Here is a 25,982-nt window from a genome sequence, read left to right on the forward strand (position 1 = left end):
ACTATTGACACTTAAGGCAAGTAATATGCAAGATGATGTTAAGAGAAGGAAAAATCACTTAACATTCATGTCATCATTGTTTCATCCATTGAATGTTACAAGCTTGTATAGTTTAAAGCAGTTTACAAAACATCTCCCAAGAATTTTTTTCCAATTCATCCTTTCAGTATTGTTGTATTTTAATATCTTAAAGATATAATATTATCTATTTCCTAGACTCTGTATTTTTATGCAAGAACAACACAGTAAGTGCTTGTCCTCTTATCGCTACCAAGTTAAAATGCACTCCACAAACTGTTGCTTTGGTTAGTTTGAAGAAGATAGCAGCATCATTCATAGGTCAGTGAAATGCAATTTGATGAGTTAGGGAAACTATTCTACTGCCAGATTGCTTTCCAGCTACAGATCAGATAGACTAGCCAGTGATAATGATACTGCCTTTGCAGATAAATCTCATACACTATATACAACAGCAGCAAGATGCTTCTCAAAGGAGCATTTTAAAAGGGGAACATAGCCAGGAAAAAAAGATAAAATTTGAGGAGCGAGTTATTATCAGAACCATTAACACCAATCTGGTTCATCAGGAACTACGCTGGTAAATGAAATTTTAAATAAAAATTGCAGATATTTGAAATTTGAAATAAAACAAAATTTAAAAAATTACTGGAATTATTATTGCCATGATTACTTTGTCCACACCATAGAGGTATTTACTTTGTCCTACCACTCTTTCCCAACTTGCTCTGCAACTTCAACCATATTGACTCTCCCAGTTCTGATAGTTTGTGATCTGAAATGTCAACTGTTTTTACACAGTGCTGCCTGTCCTTCTGAGCATTTCCAGCATGTATTCTATTTTTTTAAATGTTAAGATAGCCTGGACCTAAAATAGATTAAAAATATTCAAAATTCAACAATATATCAAAAATAATCTAGCTTCTTCTATGACTCCTATACAACTCAAATTAACCTTCTTTGTTAAAACCAATGATTGAAGGGTTTAACCATTTCAGAGGGAATTGCTGCATTGAATAACACAGCAAATGCACCTAAATGGTGCTCAAATCACAATGTAAACTTATGCTTCAAACTGCCACTAAAAGTCATCTGCTCAATAACAAGAATAAAAATTTCCATTATTGGTCAGCTGAATAGAATATAAATGTTTAGTTAATAATTTCTTCTTATGAAGCATTCCTTGACATTTTTGTAAATGAATATTGTACAGCTTTACAATTACAACTGAAATTGGGTTAATCTGCAAACACTAAAGCTCCTTCAAAGGATTTTTCAGGTGACTCCGCCCACCTAAGCTGTCCTCTTTTCTGAATAAACAGCTGTTGCAATAATATAGTAGGAACCCAAAATGCAACTTTGAATGAATGTATTTAAAACTTACATCTATCCCACAACATGAGGGAGTAAATATCTTTGCATTATGGCTCCGTCACAATGTACAGACATGTGAATTTATGAGTCTTGTAGAAAGACGTTGTCCTGTAGCCTGATGGTCCTGGCTTTAATTCTGTGGTACCATTTGCCAAACAGAAGCAGCTGATTCAGTTTAAGTTTGGGGTAACTGGTGTCCCTGATGATCTTCCAGGCTTTCTTTCTGAATCTGCTGGTGTAAAATTTCTCAATGGAGTGAAGTTCATGTCCACAGTTGCGCTGTATGGACAGCTCTCTGCAGTGCCCAGCGATCAAGGTTGGTGTGGTGATACAGCCAGTCAGGATGCTCTCAATGGTGCCCCTGTAGAAGGTCTTGAGGATTTGGGGTCTCAGGCCAGACTTCTTCAGTCGCATGAGGTGGAAGAGACGATGTTGTGCTTTTTTTGCCACACAGCCGGTGTGTACAGCCCAGGTGAGATCTTCAGTGAAGTGTATACCAAGGAACTTGAAACTACTCATCCACTCAAGTGCAGTCTCATTGATGTTGATCGGGCCGAGCCTGTCTCTGTTCCTCCGTAATCCACAATCAGCTCTTTTGTCTTTTGGACATTGAGGGAGAGCTTGTTTTCCTGGCACCACTACTTCAAGGAGTCAACCTCTCTTCTGTAGGCTGTCTCATCAATGCTAGAAATAAGGCTGATCAATGTCATGTCAGCTGCGAATTTGATCAGCAGACTGGAGCTGTGTGTGGCAGTGGAGCTGTGGGTGTAAAGGGAGGAGAGGAGAGAACTCAGGACTCAACCCTGGGGGGTGCCTGTGTTGAGGGGCAGAGGGACAGAGGTAAGGGTGCATATACTTACTATCTGTCGGTGATCTGATAAGAAATCTAGGAACCAGCTCCACAAGGTAGGGTGCAGGCTGAGGTCTCAGAGCTTCCTATCAAGTCTGGAGGGTATTATGTTTTTGAATGCTGAGCTGTAGTCCAGAAACAGCATTCTAACATATGCATCCCTCTTCTCCAGGTGAGTGAGGACAGTGTTTAGTGCTGTGGTTATGGCGTCATCGGTAGACTGGTTCCATCGGTAGGTTAATTGTAGGTGGTCCAGTGTGGATGGTACCATGCTGCAGATGTAGTCTTTAACCAGCCTCTCAAAGCAATTTTCAATGGTGGTTGAGGAAGGAATCTCATGTAAGTCATCCTTTTTGTTTCGGACAGGACACAAACATGACACAAAGCTGTGTATTCAAGTAGCAGCTCTCGATCAAGAAATCTACAGAAAAATGTCAGCATCTCCTGCTGGTTTTCCAAGGGTCTGGTTGCAGATATAAATCAGTATCACTAGGGCAGATGACAGACCAGAGGTTTGGTGAGTATCTTATCATCTACTTGAGCCCATATCTAACTCAAAGAAGGATTTTATCTTCAAAATGTCTTCATATCAGCATTGCACACTAACAGAAACTTCATCAAAAACTAATCTACTTCAATTAAGACCGCTGCCTTCTTTTTTGCTTCGATATTATGTATTGCATTGAACTGCTGCTGCTAAGTTAACAAATTTAACATCACATGCCAGTGATAATAAACTTGATTCTGATTCTGAAGTCTGCTCCGTCATTTCATCATGGCTGACCAAATTTTTCTCTCTGCTCCAATCTCCTACCTTCTCCCCATATCCCTTAATACTCTGACCAATTAGGAATCTATCAACCCCTACCTTAAATATACATGAAGACTTGGCCTCCACAGCTGCCTAGGGCAAAAAATTTCACAGATTCACCACTTCCTGTCTAAAGAAATTTCTCCCCATTTCCATTCTAAAAGGTCGCCTCTGGTCTTAGACTCTCTTACCACAGGAAACATCCTCTCCACATCCACTCTATCAAGGCTTTTCACTATTCAATAGTTCTCAATGAAGTAACCTCTTATTCTTCTGAATTCTAGTGAATACAGGCCCAGAGCCATCAAATGCTCTTCCTATGACAAGCCATTCCATCCTAGAATCATTTTTGTGAACCTTTGAACCCTCTCCAGTTTCAGTATATCCTTTCTAAGATAAAGGGCCCAAACTTGCTCACAATACATCAAGTGAGGCTTCACCAGTGCTTTATAAAATCTCAACAGTATATACATGCTTTTATATTCTAATCCTCCTGAAATAAAGGCTAACATCGCAATTGCCTTCTTCACCACAGAGTCACATGCAAATTAACCTTTAGGGAATCCTGCACAAGGACTCCCAAGACCCTTTGTACCTCATTTTTTGTATTTTTTCTCCATTTAGTAAATAGTAAACCCTTTCATTTCTTCTACCAAACTGCATGACCATACACTTCACAACACTGTTTCTCATCTGCCATTTATTTGCCCATTCTCCTAATTGAACTCTTTTTCTAGCTTTTCTACTTCCTCAAAACTATCTGTCCCTCCACCTATCTTCATATTGTCTGTAAGCTTTGCAATAATCACCCTTATCATTGACATATAACATAAAAAGAATAGATCCCAACACAGATCCCTGAGCGACCATTGGTCACTGACAGCCAGTTAGAAAAAGCTCTCTTTATTCCCATTCTTTGCCTCCTGCCAATCAGCCACTGCTTTATCCATGCTAAAATCATTTCTGTAATACCATAGGCTAGTAGCTTGGTATGGAGCTTCATGTGTAGCACTTTGTCAAAGGCCTTCTGAAAATCCAAGCACACAACATCAATTGATTGTCCTTTGTCTATCTTGCTTGTTATCTCTTCAAGTAATTCCAATGGATTTGTCAGGCAAAATGTTCCCTTGAGGAAACCATGCTGACTATGGCCAATTTTATCAAGTACCTCCAAGTACCTGGAGATCTCATCCTTAAAAATCCCAACCACTGAAATCAGACTAATTAGCCTACGGTTTCCTTTCTTCTGCCTCTCTCCCTCCTTGAAGAGTGGAGTGACATTTGCAATTTTCCAGTCTTCTGGAACCATTCCTGAAGCTAGTGATTCTTTAAAGATCATTACTAATGCCTCCACAATCTCTTCAGCCACCACTTTTAGAACTCTGGGTCGTACACTATCTGGTCCAGGTAACCTACCTACCTTCAGATCTTTCAGTTTCCCAAGAACCTTTTCACTAGTTACGGTAACTTCACACACTTCATTCTCCTAGATACCTGGAACTTCCACCATACTGCTAGTGTCTTCCACATTGCACCTCCTTCCCAATGGCAACAGTGAGAAGGGAACATGGGCTGGATGATGAGGGATCTTGATGATGGATGCAGCTTTCTTGTGTCAGAGATCTTTGTAGACGTGCTCAATGTTTGGGAGGGCTGTGTTCATCTCTCTCTGTAGGCTTTTTCTGATCTTGGGAATTGGTGTTTCCGTACCAGGCCGTGATGCAACCAATCAGGGCATTCTCCACTGTGCAGCTATAGAAGTTTGTCAAAATTTTAGATGACATACCAAATCTGTGCAAATTGCTGAAACTGTAGAAGTTCATTTCCAACAGCAAAAGAAAACACCTCACAGAAGTATTTGAAAGCACAATACTTTCAAACTCAAAGGAAACTAGCTATGACAAGGTAATTATTGCCTCTATTGCAAAACAGTTACTGAATTCCTGATATTAGCCCAATAAAGGGCCTCAGCCTTAAATGTTGACTGTTCAATTCCCCAACAGATGCTGCCTGACCTTATGAGCCGCCCCAGCATTTCCTGTGTGTTGCACAAGGTTTCCAGTGTCTGCAGAATTTCTCATGTCACTGAATTCATAGTGTTCTCCATTTTGCTTATCAAAGCTAGTTTATTTGTAAATACTTTCAAAGCATAGAGTATTATGGTGACACCTTTCTCGGTGTTCTGGAAATATTCAATAGCAGTTGATGCAGTGATTCAGTTTATCTTGACTCATCTGTCATTAATGTCGTCCCCAAACAACCAACAGAACTTCCATTGACTTCTACTCACCTGATTTAATTTTGACAAAATAAGCACATTAACGTGTCCCTTTTGTTAAGATTTCCATTAAACATGCATTTTGAGAGTAATTTTCTGGTGCTTTGTGTGCACTAATTGGATTTGCTAAACTGGATAATTCATTTATACTCTACAGTCATTTGTTTTACAGCAGCAGTATGATAGGAATATGAAGTTTGTGTGTTTTCAATGAACATTCCTCAATGGATATCTGCAAAACAATGCAATCTAATCAGAATCTCCAGCAAAAAAAAAATCTTGGTATACAGTTAAAGGCCAATCAAATTCCATTGGATTGAATACTGGAAATATATGAAGTTTCAATAAATCAACCCCAAAAGACCCCACAGCCTCCGGATATTCACAGGAATACTGCAGGAATTTGAACGCTTGAAAATATGTTACTGCAGATCAGAATTTCACCTCAGTCAATTGTGCATCATTTAATAAACCCGGAGGTGCTATGGTTCAATCATTAATCCTATGGTGCAAATGTCACTTTATTTCATCAATGCAGAGGAAACTGACACCAAGGGTCACTGCTGTAATAAATAAATCTTGCACATAATAAGTTATCCACCACTTCTCACAGTGACCTATCATAATTGACACTGGGGAGATGAGTAAACATTTATCATACCAGAAAAATTAATATTCTGTTCATACTGTTTAAGTCATGACCAACTTTTTACACACACTTCTTTTAACTTATTGCAATTATTTTGAATGGCAATGGGTCTTTCTTTATAACCACTATTTTTTACATTCTAAGTATTTACCAATAAGACATATCAATGATTTATCACTTCATTGCCTATGTGTTCAGCAGCTTTATTTCACCTCAATGCGAGCTCCCACATTTTCCTACCCTTCACTACTTTGCACCAGAGTGTCACTTGTCTTTCCACTGCTGCAAGCCCCCGTATGTTACTTGGATCTTTCTACACTGTCTTCTTTGCTGTACAAGCCACCTAAATGATCTTCTATGAATTTTACATTTTTTTTAGCTTTATCTGGCATTTCATCCTTAGTTAAAGGACTTAAGTTACAATTAGAAGCAACGGTAATTCATGAGGCTAATCAGGTCTGCACCTCAGTTTCACATTCCTGCCTGTTCATCATCATCCACAACTTCCTCACCTGTTCATCCTAGCCTTCTATATATTCAATAATTCAGCCACCATAAGGAATTCTAAAGACATCCAACCCTCAGAGAAGAAATTTCACCTTAACTCCATCTTAAAAGGCAACCCATAAATCTGAAATCATGGCACTGGTTATAAGTTTCCCCATGATGGGAAACATCTTTTTAGTGTCTATCTAGTCAAGCTGTCTCAGAACAATGCATGTTTTAATAACATCCCTTCTCATTCTCCTAACCTCCAATAATTGTGTTCAGCCTTTCCTCATTAGACTACACCTTTGTCCTACAAATCAATCTCACAAACCTTTTCTGTACTGCTATCAAAGCAGGTATATCCCTCCTTAAACCAGAAGATTAAATCAGCGTACTGAACATGGATGTGGTGTCACTAGGGCTCTGCTCTTTTAGCTTGTGAACAATTTGCTGCATATTATTTGTTTCTGTGTATGTAAATCTTTAAATATTCAGGATAAATTGGCAAAATGGATAAAAGGCCACACAGCACCTTGGGTTGATATAAAGGAAAGGCTAAGAAAGTATGGTGAGCCCCTGATAAACACTGATACAGCTACAGCTTGAATAATGAGCTCTGGGCACTGCTCTTTGGAAAGGATGTGAAGGTTTTACAGAGGATGCAAAAAAGATTTACTGGAATGATCCAGGGAATAAGGAAAATCAGTTATGTGGATACACTGGAGAACCTTGTGTTGCCCTAATTTGCTGCATAGAAGCTAAGAGGTACTTCAATGGATGTATTCCAAATCATGAAGGGTCTAAAAACTGCAAAGGAAAATAAATCATTGGTGGGAGCATTAAGAATTGAAGAACACAAGTTCAATATAACTTTCGAAAGAAACAGCAGCAGAAGAAAGGAATAGGTTCTTATTTTAAACAGAATCCAAAGTTAAAATTGTGAAGCCATTAAAAAAAGAATTAAATGAAAATTTAAGAAGGAAAAGTAAAATTATAGATTTATGGGGAAGAGACAAAGGACTAATAAGAATATCCTTGCAGCAACTAGATGGGCTGAATGGTCATCACCAGCACTGTGTCTATTGAAAGATACTAAACAGTTCACTGTCACTTAATTTGTTCTTACATTTGTGGCCAATACAAAGGTTTTTGAATTTACTTTGCATTTCTCAAATTCCAGCATTTGTAAACTTTAAAACCCAGATTTTTCAAATTGATTTTGTTAGTACATTTGAGAAACTGTTCCTTTCCTGCATAATTCTGAAATCCTGATATGAATTTTGTAGCAGGGGTAGGCCTCAAGGCCAATCACGACTTCTGTCCTCGAAAGATCAAGGTAGATCTGGTTTTGGCATCAACTGATCATTCTAACCTTATATCAGTAACTTATCACTTCCTTGCTTATGAAGCTATCCATGTTTGCCACATAATTATCACAACCTCCACAGGGGAGAAGAATATCACAACTCACAAGCTGATGAAATTATTGAACAGTAATCTTAAATATAGGTTTTCCCACAAGAAGAACCATCCTTTCCATATCCTCTGTCAAGACCCCTGCCAAAATATTGCCACCAACAAGCAGCCGATCCAACTTTCTAAAGTTCAAATAACTTGCCTAGCTTAGCTTTAGCACATCACCTCTACTGGGGCATAGGTCACCAATAGTAGCTCACCAGAGCAAAGATATATTAGAGAAATGGATGGCCAAGGCTTTCAGAAGATGCAAATCGGTGGGTGCTAAGGAATGTATTGTTATATAGATAAATATATGTAGTCCTTAACATAAAGAGGATGTAGTATCAAAGGTTTGGACATGTTTAAGAAGGGCTCAAGAATCATAAACAGTCTGATTGAACTGGGGAGAATACCAGGCAGGGGAATGAAACTGGTGATATATTCCATATTGCAGCTATGAATTTCCTAATATACCTTCACTGGAGAAATCTATGGCTTATTAATCAACATACAAGATCATAAGATATGAGAACAAATTTAGCCACTTGCCATCAAGTCTGCTCCACCATTCTATCATGGCTGATTTATTATCTTACTCAACCCCATTTTCCTGCCTTCTCTCTTTGATGCCCATTCTAATCAAGAATATATCAACATTACTTTAAATATGCCCTCTTACTGCCATCTCTGGCAATGAATTCCACAGATTTACCATTTTCTGGCTGAAGAAATTTCTCCTCACCTCTGCACTAAAGGGATGTCAATATAGTCTCAATCAAATAGCTGGTGGTGTGTCCAAGAGAAAGGTCAATGAGGTAAAATGAGATTCCATATGTCAGAGCCGATCTCATGTCCACAAATCAAGTTGCAAAGAAGCAAAAGGTAGCTAACAAAGAGTAGGGTATTGAGTTAATGTTGATTACAGATGAATTCTAGGACAGTGAAGTGGGAGTGAGAAATATTTGGGTAGTTTACAGAGGAATCAAGGAATGTCTGTTGAATTGAATTGACAATGGAGAAGAGGATTCTGTGGTCAATCAAATCCAAAATTATACAAAGAGTCATGAAGCCATAACACATAAAACAGACATAATGCAGACTGCTTTCACAAGATTTTAATTAAGGATTTTGAGGGGTTTTGTAGAGACTGAAACTGACTGCAAAGTTTTTTTTTGCAAGGATCAATGGCTTTTAATCCATGCATGACAGAACCAAATGAGCTCTGCATTTAAGAAAACATTATGATTTCTTAAATAGTAAATGAATTGCTTATTTCAAGGTGGGTAATTCCTTGAAAAACTATCAAATACATTTGTAGAACATGAGAAACCAGTCAATGCTGCACAGATTTAAAAAGTTGTGGGCAAGTGATGAAATGGAAACTGCAAAAAGATATACCTCTAGATATAGCAGTTGGTGGAATGAAAAGTGAATCAAATTTCAGCAAAAAAAAAAGGAGGTTATTTGTCCATGCCAGATCTCGTTTCAAGTCAGAAGCATATACGCTTCCGCCTGGATAGAATGATGAATAGAAAGTTGTAGAAGGGGGAAAGTAATTATGTGAAGAATGTTAGTGTAGAGATTAGAAAGTGAACTTTTCTGTTTCTTGGGAGATCAGCTAGCCAAGAGTGGGAAAACAGTTTAAGATGAAATCAGCTGCTCATAAAAGCAAATAAAATTGGAGCGTGGCAAGAGATTTTTCAAGCCATGAATTCTGACTATGATCAATGAAAATAAAAGGAGGGAATAGGAGACTTGACATTGGTGAAAGTACGACAATTTTTCAAGTTAAATATAAGTGCATGTAGGATATTGCCAGGGAAAGATTCTACCTTTGCATTCAGCCACAGTCAAACTGTGCAATTTTGCCACTAAATCCAGCCCCATGTTCAGACTCAGGTCTCAGATGGAACTAGACTGTTATCAAGCACTTACCCCTCTTCTTGGTGATCTGGCTGGCAAATGATCTTCCCATGCCAGCAATTTAAAATAGCCAGCCTTTACCTCCCTTAAAGCCTCAATGTTTCTCATTTCATTTAACACCTTATTGTTTTCAGTCCTCACCACTATTTGACCCCCAGTCATCTGTATTAATCAATTACAGATTCATTGTTCCTGCAGTTCAGGACAATGTTGCATCCCCTTTTTGTTCCAACATTTTAAACAAAAATCTGAAATCTCGTCTTTGAATTGGAATATGTTGAATGTATGTTCAACAGCAAACTTGACATAATTGGAAAATTAAGGCTTATTTTAAACTGGGGTCTACATCTTAAGCCCAAATAATGATATTGTTCTTCAAAACAGAGGGTGGCATCAGAAATATGCTACTCACAATGGTAACACAGAACATTTATAGTGTAGTTAGGATTTATTGGGCCCAACTAGACCTACATTATTTATGGTCTCTACCCCATTTCCATCCTGCCTCCTAAAGTCACACAGCACACTGATGTGGAAATATAACCAGCACTGTTTCATTGTTCGGTGAAAATTCTGCAGTCTTTCACCCAGTAGCACAGCAGTGGTGTTATTGATCCATTCTAAACTATGTCAATCAGCTCCATTAAGGAGAACAAATTGCAAATAAACCAGTTAAGAAACACAATGACTTTGGCTCTTCCTTTCTACCTCATAGTACTTTAAGTTTGTTTTAAATAACAGGTGCCACAATTATTCCTTGTTATGGTGAGTTCCATGTTTGAACTGCTTTGGATAAAATCTTTCAGCTTCATTTCTTCATTTATTTAAGAAATTAAGTTTGCCTCTGCCGTTGTGACTCCTACAGTGGGGCATTATATCATCACAACAGCAGACACAAGTCTTCTAATAGAGTTCTCAAATATTGCAATCTAAACAGTAAAAGCCCTGGTCCACTTGTGCATACAAATGCAAATGTTATGCCTAAAATTACAAGAAGTAATTTTAATGATATTCTGCAAATAACAACTATTCTAATCTCCAAAACAAAGGTTCCCGACCTTTTTTTGCCATGGATCCCTGGCATTTACTGTGGACCTCAGGATGGAAACCCCTACTCTAAAACCACTTTTTCCAACCTCTTTCTTCTTGAGGTTTGTTCTGTTTTCCCATAGATGAAGGCAATAATTGTTTGAGAGAATTCCATGTAAGGACTCACAATTTTGGATTAGGTTGACTTTTATCAGTAAGCGTTATTCTTTTTAGCTCATCTTATTTTCTTTAGGACATCTCACCCTGGTAGATCTGGGTAATACAAGTTCATAGTTGGTACATGCGTTATCAGTGACCATGAATAAGCTCTGGTCTATTGTATTCCCAAGTTAGTGGAACACAGAATTTCTGATCTTCTTGAAGGAATTTGCCATATTTCAGTTGTTGAAATAGAAAAGGAACATCAAGTTCTGAGGGTAATACAAGAAAGCTGCACATATAACTGATCTATAGTGGCTGAGGTTGAATTATTTGGAAAAGCTGGAGAATCAGGGTTCTTTAGCTTTCAAAGGAGTGAGAGATCTTTTCATGAATTTAAAATAAATCAATGTTTCAGAAGTTATAAATCCAAAACTCACTTCAAGTAATGTCACAAAATTAAGACTGGAAAAAAAGGTTTAAACTAATGAATAGAAATGAGCACTGGAATTAAAACCTCACACAATGAGTATGATTTGGAGTTGGTATATGGGGGCAAGAGTCTTGCAATCATTTAAGAGACAGCTGCCTATTGCACTAGAGGGGTAGGTTTCTGCAGATTGATCAGCCAAGGTAAGCTCAAAAACCTTCCTCTACAGTATTTTTCTTGCAACATTTGAAGATCTTCATACTGACAAGCACAAGCAAGATTATAGTTTCATCTGTGGAATGGCAATAAAGCCAAACACAAGGACTCCCACCACTGATGTATTTTTTTTTTATTTATCCAACATGTGTGACAACTCTAATTTATAAAATATAGAAAGTATCAAGAGAAAAGCAATTCATTTATATTGCATTCCAAGTAGAGCATTCCAATTTAAATTTCCTAACAGCTGTCAGCAAAAGTAACTCTGCACTTTCTATAAAAAGGGAAGCTGTACAGTGACACTTTTTTTCAACAAATTGTTAAGTATCACAATAATTCAAAAGATTTACTTTAAAAAGTCAGCATTTAAGTAAAATAGTTTGCCATAAAGAAATTAAGCCAACATGAAATCCCCTTTATACTAAAATGCTTTGGCTGTCTTTTTGTGCTTACTTTGCTGGCTGCTAGCTTTTATCATCCGAATGTCTGTCATAACAAAATGAGTTCAATACAAAAGGTTTAGGCATCTTGGAAATCTGAATGTCACAATGGCTGTCATACAAAAGCCATTTTCCTCATTTCCTAGAGAAGGAATCTGGATGTCCTTGGGTGGGCTGATCTTAAATTGACTCCAGTTTTAGCCTGGCAAGCCACTTTATTGCATAAAGCTGTGCACCATGAAGTTTATCATAATCAATTTCTGAACTAGCCCTTAGTAGCTCAAATGACGATGCAGCTCATCTGACTGATGATCAAAGGTGGAATTATCTTATAGACAGAGCCTATATCCCAGCTACAAATGATGCACATTGGAAGCCTACATTGGTCAATTTGATTGTATAATGGTTCATTTATTCTTTCTTTCCACACCAAGGTAGCGAAGAGTTTTGTGCAACACTATTACAGCTTGGGGTGTTGGGGTTTGGATTTCAATTCCAGCGTGATCAGTAAGGAGTCTGCATGTCTTCCCCGTGGATTCTCCCCACATTCAGTTTCCTCCCACAGTCCAAAGATGTAGCAGGTAGGTTAACTGGTCATTGTAAATTGTCCCGTGACTAGGTTAGGGTTAAATCGGGGTTGTTGAGGGTTTCTGGGGTGGCGTGGCTTGAACGGCCAGAAGGGCATGTTCCATGTTGTATTATGAAATAGAAATAAAATAAAAATCTTTTCTTTATGTAAAGGAATCTCACTACTTTTAATTGCTAGACCAAGAGAACACAGAAACTCTGGCATTGTTCTATGTAATTGGCACTTAACAACTCTAGGCCCTGATTTGACTAACTTACATTGAAAAAACACTATAGCCAAGGAAAACATTTAGGACATAATATACAATGTGAATCTCAATTTCGTGTACTATAATGTGCATTTTTTAACCTTTTGTAAAGAAAAAATATTTTTGTCAAATATCGAGTGATAGTGAATATTTGTCATTGCTATTATTTTGAATTTAAATAACATCTTTGATACTCAGTGTGATGTGGTGGCGAGGTTTTCATTGCTGGTGAAACTACTTGCAACACTATCACAACCATCCTCCTTCTCCAAGAGTTCCTATGAATTATCAATACACTGGAAACCAAAATGCTAGTAGTTGACTACACCCTGGACCACAATGGAAGGAATAGCATAGTCCAGTCTGAAGATGGCTGGAAAACAACAAACTAATCACCAATATATTGAATTCTTGCTATCTTGAACTCTGGAATTTGCAATGGTGCAACTCTGTAGAATTGCAGTTATCTTTGTTACAACTGCAGATGGGAGACTAACTGGTGAACAAAGCAAGACAAGAACGCCAAGAGCAGTTTTTAAAACTTTGGCCATAACATAAAAGCAGAGCTTTCAGAGCAGCTGCCCATAAGACTGAGAATTCTTCCTTTGACTGTTAAGACTAGTGTACTGTTGAAGCTAATCCGATGATATTATTGACTCAATAACTGAACCACGACGAGTGAATATACTAGCTTTCACATTTTGCAGCTAAAAGATAACTGGATTAGAACATGAAAACAGAACAAAGGTTTCAGTAGTTGGAAACTTATCAATATTTGCAGACTCAGAGATTAAAAATCAAAAAGAGTGAGGAAGCCAGTGGGAAAAATATAGTGAAGGAGCTGGTCCAATTCCTTACAGAACTGGAGTACTGGAGGCAATCAGCAGTAAGTACAAAGTCACTCAGGTGAATAACATTGAATAGTGAGATCTAGAAGAGGTATGGGGATATTGGGAGAGATTCCAGCTCTCTTAAAACATTCTGAGGTCTAAGCTTCCGCACTATCTTGGACTATTATTTACTTTCATTTGTAATTAAATGAAGTGCATCATAACTCTAATATCACTTTGTGGTTTATCTCTCTGCTCAAGGTTACAATTCTAAGCATATCCCTCTTTTCACATTCATGTACTTCCATAAAAGACCATCAGGTACAGGAGCACAATTAGACCATTCAGCCAAGCAAATCTTCATTAATCAATCATAGCTGATTTTCTTCTATGCAACTCCATTTCCCACCTTCTTTCTGTATCCCTTAAACCCCTTATCATTCAAGAACCTATCAATCTCAGCCATAAATACATCCAATGACTTGGCCTCCACCAATCTCTAGGGCAATAAATTCCACAGATTTACCACCTGAAGAAGCTGAAGAGATTTCTGCTTCTCAGTTCTGAACTAAGGTTCTTTATGCTGAAGCTGTGCTCTTCCACTTTATTTCCGTTTTATGTTGCCTGACGTTAAAAATCTCACAGATTCTCATGACACTATTTATATTATTCATGGACCATGGATTCATCCTGTTTAGTCAAAGTTATTTTGCTTATTGTACATACATTGATAGAGCTTTCCAATCTCCACAGCCTTCACCATAACCCTGTACATACTTCCCCTTCAAGTATTTAACCAATTTTTTCTTGAAGCTGGTTTTTGATTTTCTTCCACAACACTTTCAATCATTGCACTCATTACATTATACAAGATTTCCTTCTATTCCTTCCATTATTTTATTCATTCTATTAATATTTCACAACCAGATCAGAACAAATTGTATCCACTCTCATTTTGTGGATTCTGATATGACTGGTTAGCCAATGTGTGAATCTCTTCTGTAGATGGTGCTGGCGGAAGCTGATGGGGTAAAGTGATTAATTTGTAAGGTGGTGTACTCCTTCTATTGCTTGCTCTTGAGCTTTGTGTACTCCCAATGCATAGGATAACAAAATTGACTCCAAACTGTCTATCCCATCCTAAATACTGAGCCTCTACTCTGAGCATCCATAGACCAGAGATTCCTAGGTATTAAAGGAAATGCTGCTTATTTTAAGATTATTTTAAAAATACTTTTAATTTATTATTACTCTGGGTATTATGTCTTTTATCAAAGCTAAGAGTGGTATCTGCTTCAGGAGCCTCGTGTCAGACACAACAATGTGACCTGCCACAATGGAGCAGATTTTGTAATATATGGGCTTCGGTGCAGGTGCTGTTGGCCAAGAGGGGACACTGATGATGGTTTATTACCAGTGGATCTGGAAAGCTGGACTGCATCAGTCCAAATATCAGAAACACTAATTGTCAAGTCAATGAAGTGAATTCTGAGGTGACAAGTGAATGCCAAAATTGCTCAGCTGATCTCAACAGATCAATCAGGATAGATGCACAGATGCTCAAACTGGCTTTAGTGGTTTTTTTTGCTGCTTTTGTTCGTCTTTGTAACTCCAAAACATTAAATCTGATTGCAAGAAAAAGACTGAGCCGGGAATGTGAATCTAACTGTGCATTTACTTTTAGCAAGATTCCACATATCACATGGCAGTGTTATGACATATGCAAATCACTTACTTTTACATATGAACCATAATGAATTATTTAAATACAAAAGGTTCATTGTGCACTGCACAATCAGTATATGGCATAGTTTGCTGGACAAATGATTTTATAAATGAAAACAGCAAACTTCACATGAATGATTTATGTGAAAATTAGTTTGCTTCCTATATTTTAGAATGTCCTTTTTGCAAGTCATTTTCAAAGCCAATTTACTCTTTTAAGTTCAGTGACGGAGAGGTTTTTTTTCCATTCGTAGGAACACAAATGTTCATGTTTTTCTGCCTTGTGTGAAAAAATCAACACTGGAAATTATGTTGGCTTCTCTGCTTGTATGGAAGAGCCAAATTCAAAGGGATTAGCTATTCAAGTCATGTATTCTTTGATTCACCTACTGTAAACTCAAATATGTCAGCTTCTTGTGTCAGCAAAAACTGAAGTGAACAGAAGGAGCATCCAGATATTATAAAAGTTGACCTATACCCTTCAGCGGTGATATTCCACCGAAAACCATCAGTGAAGAAAAGGCGAAGGTGATGTCTTTATGCAAGGAACAACAGCATGCAATCTATAAAGACCCAGTGAACCTAATCATAAACACTACAGATTTTTAAAAAAATTGACTACCGTGGACTTTAACCTTTCCTCGAAGATCAAGCAGTACAAGCTTGGTGGTTACAAATTAGGTACTAAGAATGTTCATAGTACATTCTGTTCATAAATCTCATTATGTGCAATAATTGAAACAATAGAATTCATGTCAAAGTTGAATTTGTAAAACGGAACCATTTCTGACTATTGTAAACACTTCCTATATGCCCTTTCCCATCTTTTCTCTCACTATCTTGAACCCTAACCCAACCATTGACCTGTTCCATTGTCAATGTTTGCTGATAATTAAATAATAGCTGATGGATATAAAAGAGACTACATCATATCATAAGACCTCTTGTGAAACTAAAGACAGAGTATTAGATCAAGCTCTCTAAAGTAAAATGCAGAAATAAGATGCATATGATAGGAAACATCATTTGAAAGAATAAAGCTGAGCCGTACTTTGATATCTTTCATGAGCTAAGGTAAGGGATTCAGTGATACTGCTCAATATTCCTTCTGCTGTTAAACAGCTCACCTTTGAACCAATAAAACCTTTCCTGCGTTAAAAAATTCCACTGGAAGATCAATAAACTGAAAATATTAACTGCATTACTTTCCTCTCTGGTGCAAATGTTACCTAATCTTATGTTTCCAGCAAGTTATATTTCATATTTCCACTTGAGGCTGCACTTTTTTGTTTGCTGTATCCCTGACCCTGGAAAGTTGAACTGTATTTAACATTAGGATTCAGTGGGCTCTCATGACATTATGTTCCAATAGTAACGGATAGTTACAGAACAACAAAGTCTAACCTATGTTCCAAAGTACAGATTCAGTTGTGAATGCTACATCATGAGGACAATACACATTCTATTAGCCTTACATAGTAGGTTCAAATCAAGAAAGCCAAACTACCAGATAGATAGAAAACTGGACCCAATTGGCAAAGCATATTGCAATATCTGGTCTTCCCTCTAATTAACCAGGTATTGTATGTGGGCAGAACAAGCTTTGCCGATAGATCTACTTGGAAAATCACATGAGCAAGGAACTTAATTGCACCCTGGTGGATATGACAAGAAATAAACCTGAATTTGAATCTAAAACTATATTTACATCCACCCACCATATTCGTATGCAACCCTCCTCAGCAAATTAAAGTTCTATATTACAGAATATTTTTAGATGTTTCTGACATTCAAGGGCTTTAAATATGGTATAAATTAATTGCCCTGATGAAGGGTTTCAGCCTGAAATGTTGACTGCTTATTCCCAGATTAATGCTGCCTGACCCGCTGAGCTCCTCCAGCACATTGTGCATATTGCTCCAGATTTCCAGCATCTGCAGTACCTTCTGTGTCTATATAAATTCATTAATCTGATTAAAAATTTTGCACTTGAAAATAATTAAGAAAAAGGATGTAACAAACATTGCTTTTATCATTCTTCTTTAAAGCTTAAAATGATTGATCTCTCAGTCTAACCTTGCAAAGAATCCACAACCAGATCATCTCATTCATGTCAAAGAATTTCAGTAGCTTTGTATTTCAGACTTGACTTGGATCATAGCAGCAGGACATACGGACCTGCCCACTTCCGGGATTTGTCAAACAGATTAGGACTTCCACTTTTGACTGTACAAACACCCAAGTACTAAATGTTGGCAGTTAAATGGGTAAATGGTGGTAGGTCAGAAGATTAACGGACTAGCAGAAGGGAAAGTGCGGGAAAAAAGAGGGCCTTTTCTGGATGGCTGCTGGTGACCAGTGAATTCCTCAATGTTGGTTTTCATGTGATACAGACAACATATTATTTAAAAATAAGAAAAGAGCCATGTGCCCCTACACAATGAATGTGCGGCTCAGATGCAATCCAGCACAAAACAGAAATTCCCACAGCAGAAAATACCTTAAAGTGACAAATGAGGTTAATTGGCTGCTACCCTGGGGGGAGGGGGGAAGTGGTGCTTGCCTCGTCAGCATGTTGTTCTACACATTAGATCAGGCATAGAATAATACCAGCACTTTAATATCCATCTTCTTGCAAAATTGAATTGTGCTACTTTATTAGAGCTGTTAACCTAAACAAATCAGTCATACTCGGGGAAAACATGCCCCCAAAGATCAGGTCATCATCAATAACTTGTTGTCTGTTGTATCTATTGTGATATATTTGAAGAGATTTCTATTTGACTAAACCATGAGACATGTGGAAAGCATTTGTTGTTTTCCAGCCTCAACAAATCTGGGCCTTCTACTTCTCATCTATTGATTGTCCTTTGCTAACATCATCTAAAAATACATGATCACCTTCCAATCTCTGCAAAAAAATACTAACCTCAACTTTAGTTTGCTTCTGTTGGCCAGCTTACTCTTCAAACTCTTTGAGTGCTTACCCAAACTCTATTTTGGGGTGAAATGTTTTGTCCTAACATTTTTGAGAATGAAAGCCATTGGCTTTGCATTAAATGTTCACCATTGAACATGATCTTGACAATAAAGATCACGGAATCCCTAGGGTTTGGATGTTGTCTTTCCTGGTATTGGCTGTGTCAACTTTTCTGACTAATTTTTTTTTAGGATGTACAGAAAGCAGAATAAAGACCAGAACTGGCATACGAGACTATACAATGCAATAAGTAAAAACTCATTGAATCTTAAAATATAATAAATCCTTACATTTTTTTAGGATCAGGAGATCATTTGGTGATAGTGATGAAGTAAACTCATCAATGCAAAGTTACTTCTGCATGGAACAGTGGAGTATTCCATCTTATTTTAAACTTACTCTGATCTAAAGAGCTTTTTACATATAATTTACTTAAACTGGGAGCACCAGGAATTCTCATCAGCTTCTTAGAGCCTGAAATTTTTGATATATAATGTTGAAATTTCTAATTAAGGCAAAAGCAACCCAAACTTACACTGATACTAAAGCAAGATTTGTTTGTTTATACCTGAAATTCTTGCTCGATCACCAATTCTCATGCGCTGGGAATGCTAATAACCATATTAAAATCACATTCTCAAAATCTGGACTGTCTCTTTCACAAGTTCCATTTCCTCACCACTCCATCCTTGTCCATGAAAAGTCTGTTTGCAACAATGATGCCACTGTGACTTTGTGAAGATGACTTCAGAATATCACCTAGATTGCCTAATTACACCATTATAACACTAGCTGACAGCTTCTGTGCCTCAGTCTGTTACTGGATTCCTGTGGGTTTTGGTGCTTCTTCCCACCAATCATTACTGCACTTGTTACAGTGTCTCCCAGATGAGCAACACCTCAGTTTAAAAATTCTTATCCTTGTTTTCAAATCCCTTCATGAGTATTTCCGTTCCTGTTGAATTCACTGCAACTCCAGAACGCATCACCCATCTGCAATATTTCAACCAAGGACTCAGTCAGTCCAGATCTGATGACTCTACGACCGACAGCCATTCACTCAGATAGTAAGGTGCTGGAGATCTCCACTGAACCTCAACTTCCGTACCCCTTCGAGGCATACTTCTTTTCGTCTGCCCTAATTGGGTTTACTGTCAAATTTTATTTGAAAAATCATCCAGTGATGTCTTTTGGATGTTTTATTAAGTTTGCAATCTTCTGTGTCCAGCAAGAAATTGACATGGAAAATCTTGTAGCAATAACATAAAATCACCTTTTTTTTTTAAGCTCTTGGACAGAATTCTGAATGGACATCTATTCTTCAAACCCTACCTGCAGAGACATTCCAATTTGACACTGTAATTATTTTTCATGAAAAAAAACATTTCATAATATTTTTTGGCTCCTTTGGCTCCTCCCACTTCCTCCAAACCAAGGGTATAGCCATGGGCACCCGCATGGGTCCCAGTTATGCCTGCCTTTTTGTTGGCTTTGTGGAACAGTCCATGTTGCAACTCTATACCGGTATCCGTCCCCCTCTTTTCCTTCGCTACATCGACAACTGCATTGGCGCTGCCTCCTGCACGCATGCTGAGCTCGTTGATTTCATTAACTTTGCCTCCAACTTTCACCCTGCCCTCAAATTTACCTGGTCCATTTCCGACACCTCCCTCCCCTTTCTTGATCTTTCTCCATCTCCGGAGACGGCTTATCTACTGATATCTACTATAAGCCTACAGACTCTCACAGCTACCTGGACTATTCCTCTTCCCACCCTGTCTCTTGCAAAAATGCTATCCCCTTCTCCCAATTCCTCCATCTCCGCCGCATCTGCTCTCAGGATGAGGCTTTTCATTCCAAGATGAAGAAGATGTCTTCCTTTTTTAAACAAAGGGGCTTCCCTTCTTCCACCATCAACTCTGCTCTCAAACGCATCTCTCCCATTTCCCACACATCTGCACTCACCCCATCCGCCCGCCACCCCACTCGGGATAGGGTTCCCCTTGTCCTCACCTACCACCCCACTAGCCTCCAGGTCCAACATATAATTGTCCGTAACTTCCGCCACCTCCAACGGGATCCCACTACCAAGCACACCTTTGCCTCCCCACCTCTTTCTGCTTTCCGCAGGGATCGCTCCCTACGCGACTTCCTTGTCCTCTCATCCCCCCCCCCCCCCTTCCCACTGATCTCCCTCCTGGCACTTATCCTTGTAAGCAGAACAAGTGCTACACCTGCCCTTACACTTCCTCCCTCACCACCATTTAGGGCCCCGGACAGTCCTTCCAGGTGAGGCGACACTTCACCTGTGAGTCGGCTGGTGTGGTATACTGCGTCTGGTGCTCCCGGTGTGGTCTTTTATATATTGGTGAGACCCAACGCAGACTGGGAGACCGTTTCGCTGAACACCTACGCTCTTTCCACCAGAGAAAGCAGGATCTCCCAGTGGCCACACATTTTAATTCCACATCCCATTTTCCATTCTGATATGTCTATCCATGGCTTCCTCTACTGTCAAGATTAATCCACACTCAGGTTGGAGGAACAACACCTTATATACCGGCTGGGTAGCCTCCAACCTGATTGCATGAACATTGACTTCTCTAACTTCCGTTAATGCCCCTACTTACCCCATCCCTGACATATTTAGTTGTTTTTTTTTCTCTCCCTCTGCCCATCTCCTTGCCTGTTCTCCATCTCCCGCTGGTGCTCCCCCCTCCCCCTTTCTTTCTCCCGAGGCCTCCTGTCCCATGATCCTTTCCCTTCTCCAGCTCTGTATCACTTTCGCCAATCATCTTTCCAGCTCTTAGCTTCATCCCACCCCCTCCAGTCTTCTCCTATCATATCGCATTTCCCCCTCCCCCCACTACTTTCAAATTTCTTAGTATCTCTCCTTTCAGTTAGTCCTGACGAAGGGTCTCGGCCCGAAATGTCGACAGTGCTTCTCCTTAAAGATGCTGCCTGGCCTGCTATGTTCCACCAGCATTTTGTGTGTGTTGTCATAATATTTTTTCATATTTTCTTTTACAAATATATGGTTTTATCTGGTGGGGCACATCACCAACTATGGTGAGACACCCTACGGAGAGGAGATGGAAGAGCTTGAGGCCTGGTGCCAGGCAAAAAACCTTTTCCTCAATGTCAATAAGACAAAGGAGTTGGTTATCAACTTCAGGAGAACTTGTACCACCCACTCTCCTCTTTACATTGATGGCACAGCAGTGGAAACTGCGAGCAGCTTCAAACTCCTGGGAGTGCATAGCTTGCACAACCTCTCACAGTCCCAGAGCACATCCCACAAAATCAAGAAAGCTCACCATTGCCTCTACTTTCTAAGGAGACTGAAGAGAACTGGACATTGCACATCAATACTCAATCTTCTATAGATGCACAATAGAGAGCACCCTTACACTCCATATCACTGCATAATCTGGAAACTGAACTGTAACAGGCAGGAAGGCTCTAACGCATAGTCAAAACTGCCCAGTGCATCACTGGTAATAGCCTACCCACCATCAAGGACATATATACACAAAAAGGTGCTGGAAAATGGCCTGCAAATTCATGAAGAATCCCATCCACCCTGCTCATGGACTGTTTGTCCCAGTCCGATCAGAAAGTATCATGATCACCACACTGAAAAAGTTATTTTCTCCAAGCAACAAGGTTGATCAACAGCACCATCCACTAACGCACCCCACCACTCTCCCCATCACCACTACTTTATCAATTCTTGTCAGTTGCCTATGTACAGACAGCCCTGTACATCACTTGATGTACTTACAATCTATGTACTATATATAGATTATGCTTATATATTCTGTTTTTTTAATTAATATGTTCTGAGCCTTCTTGAGTTTATTGTGCAGCATCAGATCTGGAGTTTCTGCTCCTTTACACTTGTTCACTGGAAATGACAATGAACAATCTTGAATGGTTACAAATTCCTTCATCAAGAAGGAAACTAAAACATTTGAATGGTGTATTATCATAGTTGCTAATATTTAAATACAAAATAATTCAAAACAAAATAAAACTGAAGAAGCTGAAAATCTGAAGTCAAACAGAAAATACATATCAGGTTTAGTCTTAATGAATCATTAACTGTTTCTCTTCCCACAGATACCGCCTAATTTGCCAAGACCTCACACATTTTCCTTTCTTTAAATTAAAGAAAGATTTCTGGCTCATAACCAAACTGGAAAGATCCCAAGGTACTATTTAAAGAAGTGCTTTCCAAGTCAATATTTATCCCTGCAACTTATTTTCCCCATTCTGGCCATCAAATTTGAATCTTTCTTGTGGATAAAATCTATTGTTACATTTCTCATACAAGACTGCACTTCAAATGTATATCACTATTTGTTCTGGGATGTTTCACCAAAACAGTGGAAAAATATTTATGTTATTGTTTTGATCAGTTGTTTCATCCTAAAGTTTAATTTTTCATTTCTGATTCTTCTTGTTAAAATAAGCTTCAGCAATGTTCTGGATTGAGAGGGTTGAATGTACAACATATTTCTTTTCTTTTCAATACCTCACGGTGCCACAAAGGTACAACTAGAAGAGCTGCTGCCTCAGAGCTTTTGAACCCCAGGGTGCATTCCTGACCTTCAGTACTGTCTGGGTAGAGTTAGAGTGTTAATTCTGTGACCTGTTAGGTTTCTTCTGGGTGCTCCAGTTTCCTTTCACAACTGAGAAGTGTGCAGATTCATAGGTTAATTGGCTACTGTAAATTGTTCAATGTGAGTAGAGAAATGGTATAATGTGGGAGTTGTTGATGGAAATGTGTTGAGAATCAAATGAGTAAGGAATAGAGTAGTGCAAAAATAGTTGTTTAATGGTCAGCAGAGACTTGATTGTCTGAATGGTCTATCTCTATCTTCCACCACTCCATGACCCTGTAACCATAGAACATTACAGCACAGAAACAAGCCCTTTGGCCCTTCTTGGCTATGCTGAACCATTTTCTGCCTAGTCCCACTGACCTGCACCTGGACCATATCCCTCCATACACCTCTCATCCATGTACCTGTCCAAGTTTTTCTTAAATGTTAAAAGTGAGCCCGCATTTACAACTTCATCCTGGTAGCTTATTCCACACTCTCACCACTCTCACCACTCTCTGTGTGAGGAAGCCCCCCCTTATGTTCCCTTTAAACTTTTCCCCCTTCACCCTTAATCCATGTCCTCTGGTTTTTTTCGCCCCTAGCCTCAGTGGAAAAAGCCTACTTGCATTCACTCTATCTATACCCATCATAATTTTATATATCTCTATCAAATCTCTTCTCATTCCTCTATGCTCCAGGGAATAAAGTCCTAACCTATTCAACCTTTCTCTGTAACTCAGTTTCTCAAGTCCCGGCAACATCCTTGTAAACCTTCTCTGTACTCTTTCAACATTATTAATATCCTTCCTGTAATTAGGTGACCAAAACTGCTCACAATACTCCAAATTTGGCCTCACCAATGTCTTATGCAACCTCACCATAACATTCCAACTCTTATACTCAATACTTTGATTTTAAAGGCCAGTGTACTAAACACACTCTTTATGACTCTATCTACCTGTGACACAACTTTTAGGAAATTATGTATCTGTACTCCCAGATCCCTCTGATCTACTGCACTCCTCAGTGTCCTACCCTTTACCTTGTATGTTCTACCTTGGTTTGGCCTTCCAAAGTGCAATACCTCACACTTGTCTGCATTAAACTCCATCTGCCATTTGTCAGCCCATTTTTCCAGCTGGTCCAGATCCCTCTGCAAGCTTTGAAAACCTTCCTCACTGTCCACTACACCTCCAATCTTTGTATCATCAGCAAATTTGCTGATCCAATTTACCACATTATCATCCAGATCACTGATACAGATGACAAATAAAAATGGACCCAGCACTGATCCCTGTGGCACACCACTAGTCACAGTCTTCCACTCAGAGAAGCAATCCTCCACTACCACTCTCTGGCTTCTCCCACTGAGCCAATGTCAAATCCAATTTACTACCTCACCATGTATACCTAGCAACTGAATCTTCCTAACTAACCTCCCATGTAGGACCTTGTCAAAGGCCTTACTGAAGTCCATGTAGACAACACCCACTGCCTTGTCTTCATCCACCTTCCTTGTGACCTCCTCGAAAAACTCTAATAGATTTGTTAAACATGACCTACCACGCACAAAGCTGTGTTGACTCTTCCTAATAAGTACCTGTCAATCTAAATACTTACAGATCCTATCTCATAGTACTCCTTCCAATGATTTACCTACTACTGACATCAAACTTACCAGCCTATAATTTCCCAGTTTACTTTTAGAGCCTTTTTTAAACAATGGAACAACATGAGATATCCTCCAATCCTCCAGCACCTCACCCATAGATACCGACATATTAAATATATCTGCCAGGGCCCCTGCAATTTCAACACTAATCTCCTTCAAGGTCCGAGGGAGTACCCTGTCAGGTTCTGCGGAATTATCTACTCTGATTTGCCTCAAGGCAGCAAACATCTCCTCCTCTTTAATCTATAATCGGTTCCATGACCTCACTACTTGTTTGCCTTATTTCCATAAACTCCATGCCAGTTTCCTTAGTAAATACAGATGCAAAAAACCTGTTTAAGATCTCCCCCATTTCTTTTGGTTCCATACATAGCCGACCACACTGATCTTCAAGAGGACCAATTTTATGCCTTGCTATCCTTTTGCTCTTAATATACCTGTAGTAGCTCTTAGGATTATCCTTCACCTTGACTGCCAAAGCAACCTCATATCTTCTTTTAGCCCTCCTGATTTCTTTAAGTACTTTTTTGCATTTTTTATGCTCCTCAAGCACCTTGTTTGCTCCCTGTTGCCTATACATGTTATACATCTCTCTTCTTCTTTATCAGAGTTCCAATATCCCTCGAGAACCAAGGTTCGTTATTCTTATTCACTTTGCCTTTAATCCTGACAGGAACATACAAACTCTGCACTCTCAAAATTTCTCCCTTCAAGGCCTCCCACTTACCAATCATATCCTTGCCAGAGAAGAACCTATCCCAATCCTTTCTCATTTCTTCAAATTTGGTCTTTTTCCAGTTTAGAACCTTAACCCGAGGACCAGATCTATCTTTATCCATGATCAATTTGAAACTAATGGTGTTATGATCACTGGAACCAGTGTTCCCCTGCACACACTTCCGTCACCTGTCCTAACTTGTTTCCTAATAGGAGATCTAATACTGCATCCTCTCTAGTTGGTACCTCTATATATTGATTTAGAAAACTTTCCTGGAGACATTTTACAAACTCTTACCTGTCTAGACCTGTAACAGTATGGGAGTCCCAGTCAATATTTGGAAATTAAAATCCACTACTCTCTTTATGAACAACTTTATGAACAACATAAACAACTTTATGTTTCCTGCAGCTGTCATGCTATCTCTCTGCAGATTTGCTCCTCCAATTCTCGCTGACTATTGGGTGGTCTATAATAAAACGCC

General features: G+C 38.8%; 1 protein-coding gene across 8 annotated transcripts in view; it reads right to left on the reverse strand.

Annotated features, from left to right (window-relative positions):
- Positions 1 to 25,982, reverse strand: part of LOC140741889 (contactin-4-like) — a 2,152,419-nt gene that overhangs the window by 1,925,247 nt on the left and 201,190 nt on the right. Inside the window, exon 1 of one of the 8 annotated variants that reach the window (XM_073072417.1) lies at positions 1,403 to 1,420. The exons of the other annotated variants lie outside the window; for them this stretch is intronic. The gene's annotated coding sequence lies outside the window, so the exon portion shown is untranslated. Of the gene's footprint in view, positions 1 to 1,402; positions 1,421 to 25,982 lie in introns of those variants that run through there. 8 annotated transcript variants of the gene reach the window in all.

Source organism: Hemitrygon akajei, chromosome 19, assembly GCF_048418815.1.
Source record: "Hemitrygon akajei chromosome 19, sHemAka1.3, whole genome shotgun sequence".
NCBI lineage: Eukaryota > Metazoa > Chordata > Chondrichthyes > Myliobatiformes > Dasyatidae > Hemitrygon > Hemitrygon akajei.